Source organism: Nicotiana tabacum, chromosome 20, assembly GCF_000715075.1.
Source record: "Nicotiana tabacum cultivar K326 chromosome 20, ASM71507v2, whole genome shotgun sequence".
Lineage (NCBI taxonomy): Eukaryota > Viridiplantae > Streptophyta > Magnoliopsida > Solanales > Solanaceae > Nicotiana > Nicotiana tabacum.
The window spans coordinates 44,639,432-44,643,239 of record NC_134099.1 but is presented as its reverse complement, the minus strand read 5'-3'; positions in this window follow the sequence as shown (position 1 = coordinate 44,643,239).

The window sequence follows — 3,808 nt, the reverse complement described above, 5'->3', positions numbered from 1 at the left end:
AATGCATGCTCGACTCATGGAATTATGTTCTAACCCTTTTGGAGTGATGTAAGGTCATTGCACCTTCGATTAACATTATGGACATCCCTACCATCAATATGAACTTCACTAGGACTCAAGGATCATACAGACTTTCTTAGAATAACTTTGTACGGAAAGAACAACATAGACAACCTTAGTTACTAGGAGTAGATTCATTATGAAATAGCGTATCGTTTATGTTCATGTCACTTTAGATCATGCCAAAAGAAAGAAGTAAGTGCCTTAACATACCTTAAACCCGTTGAGTCCTTAATCCCTTCCAAGCAACTCTTTAAACAAGTCAACTCAATCTATCATAGTATAAGGAGATTCAAAATCAGTGCTGAGCAAAGGCTAAGTCTATAACTTAAGCTAGTAGCTCGTTTACGTAAATTTGGGCAGCATTTCCCTTGTAACAAGGGCCTCCACCAATACCATATACCAACAACAACAACCAGAGAAATCCATCAACATATAAATGTCGATAACAAGACACCATATAACAACAACAAGTCACTACTACTTCACGACGAGCGGCAAGCTCCAATTGGAATCTGTATAACCCATATACCCCTTATAGACTTCTTACATTAACTTAAAAGTATCATTAACATGATAATTAAGTCATTCATCAATGATTCCATCCTTATACCATATATTTATAACAAAGGAAACAATCCACAACTCCAACTATCTTCAATTAGTAACTTTATTCACTAGTTCATGTGTACTCCATCCATTTAACTTAATCAATATCAAGACAACCTTAAGCACAGGCAAGAACACAATACACATACCTCCAACAGTAACTTTTAGTCGAAATCCAAGTTATATTCAGCTTACAACAACCCTCAATGGCAATACAACATCATAGAAGTGACTTAAACTAATCCAAGTATTATCTTGTAGTTTATCATCCTAACAACTTAACCAACATACAAGAAAGCTTAAGCACAATTAGTAGGCTGTTATACTCACCTTAGAAAGCAACAACAACTTGGAATTTCATCCAAATACAGCCCACAACAATCCTCAATGACAACACAACCTCAAAGAGGTGTTGTTCTTCACTAGAACTAAGTTTTGATGTTGAAATATGGTGTAATCAATTTGGAATCACTTCAAACCCTTGTGGTATATGTTTAGTAGGGTTAGGAGAAGTTTGGAGACGAAGCTTAGTTGAAAAATGAGCAAAAATAGGCGTCCAAATCGTTTATAAATTGAAGTAGGTGAACCACCGCCTAAGTGGGTCCCATTGAGAGATGCTTGCGCGGTCTCGCGAAAATACGAATATCTCTCTACTCCAATGACGTATTGACGAACGGTTTAATGCATTAGAAACTAGACTCGTAGATCTTCAATTTAGTAGGCAGAACACCCCATGATTCCAAGTATATTTGGAGATATGCTCAGATACATATGACCTAAATTTCAGCAAATTTATGAATGTAACTTGTGATGACCTTTGCCAACTCTTGTTCCACAACTTGCTTGCCTTCAAAATGTAGAAAGTGAATATCATACGACTAAAATAACTCATAGAATAACCTACTTATCATGTTAAGAACCCTAGTCTCACCCCAAAGTACATGTTATAACATTCCAAACTTATCGACTTTTGACGAAACTTATTTTCTTCAATTGGTTTAGCTTCTAAGATTTCCAACCCTCTTGGTACTCGTTATTCGTGATCTTAAATATTTGTAACCTCCAAGGTAACATGATTAACTTACTTTATTTTCTTCCAAATATAATCTTATTTCCGAGCTTACATCAATGACTTACGACGTACTCTCACGTATGAAAACTTGGGGGTGTAACATCATTCTCCCCTTTGGAACATTCGTCCTCGAATGTTGACTGATGCGCTTATCATTTTCATAAACTATGGCTCTTACGAATACTTTAATGCTCATCTTTCCATCTAAGCAACTATTTTGTGAATAAATCCAAACGCTTGGGCATTCCCCCCTTTTAGGCCTCTTTGTCACACCATGACATGTGGTTGGAATTCTTCCAACATCGTAACATTTGATACCTTATGTCATGCAGTATGTACGACTGTGTCCTTGTATGAGCGCCTAGCGACTCGTCTTCTTTTTTTCATCCATCTTTTAGCCAATCTCTAAGCCTCACTTTATGAACATATACAGAATTATGACAAGCTGTCCCTCTAGGCATCTATAGGTGTATTGATGTCTTTCGCTTGGTACTTTATCGAACTTAATACTATTTCTATCTCTTGTTTCATAGCCTTGTATATCTATCCTTATGGATTTACTACATCTAGGTTGGTTATACTATACCATAAAACTTACTTCGGTTTATTATTACCGAGGTTTGCTACCCAACTCCAGGTTACTCTCTCGCTGCTTATCCTATATGTATAAATCTAAGTCCTTTAGTGCTTCCTCATTATTATTCATCTAAGAATAACAAACAAATCTCATCTCGTACTTTGGAACTTGTACCCATCTATTGTTTATCCACCTTAATGTTGATCTATAATCTATCACTGATAACTTGCAACCTCTTACGTAATACACTATCACTAGGACTCACATCTTATCGGGGAACATATGAAGTGATTTTCCTGATCCACCTAGGGATAATACTATACTTCAATAACCGTATTTCATTGCATCCCAACGCGATTCATCTTATGGGGGTATTCTAATCCCGTGCAATTAATGAAATCCTTTTCTCGTTAAATCGTTACTCAAACAAAGGCCTAAGTATCATCCTCTTATCTATCACAATTAGACCCTTATTCTACTGCCAGGGCAGCATTCCATCTCTTCTAAATGCACACAGTCTCAGACTCCTCTATGTTCATTCAGGCTATACCGAGCTTTTTATTACATATGGAAATCATCAACTCCCTTGTTTTGATGGGTTTAATCCCGAGGACATACATATTCTCGTCAACTTCTCACTCACCTTTTCCTATCCTTACTCCTATCAACCTAAAACCTTGTTGCTCTACAATACTTTACCTTAGGACCTACACCGATCTATTTATCTACTCGCAACCTTCCTTTAACTTGCTAGCACCATAAATTTCCTTTCGTGCCTTATCAGTTGTCCTTAAATGTAAGCAATTAATTTTGCTGGTCGTTCTATCACTTGTTGCATGAATACTTGGCTTGTCATTTTGCCCACGAATACTATAATTTCCTGTACCTCATATGATCTCAAACATCACCTTTGATGGCTTTTTTTTACCATTCATTAGCCATGATACTTGCCACTTTCTTATGGAGTGTATACAATATTGTAGTGAGACTGTTGTTATAGGATCATTTACTCTTTATCTCACTATGCTTAGGTGGAAACCTTCTTCCTTATTTCCTCAGCTAGTCTTTCATTGTAGTACTTAGGGAGACCTTCTGGCTCTTGTAAATTTGCGAGCTTGATATATCGTACACCCGAAGGTAATTTTCGTTATTCTTACTCGCCTATAATAATCCTTAGTTACATAAATTTATGCCTTTGTGCTCGTAGGGTTACTTCTAAGCTCAAATTTTTATTGTCTCCTTAGTGGCACTCTCTCTTATTTTTATAAACCTTAAAAATGGTACCTTTAATTGCCTCAACTCCTATCTGAAATTTTTTCAAATGATTGTGATCTCGTATCTGCGAGATTGAATTCACTATGCTGCGATTCACTACATTTATCTTGCATGATCTATTGATTTATCTGTGACCTCTTGTCTAGCCATAACTGGGCTCTTCCTAAATCAACTACTAATTACTCGTTGGTCCATTCTCATATATATATATATTT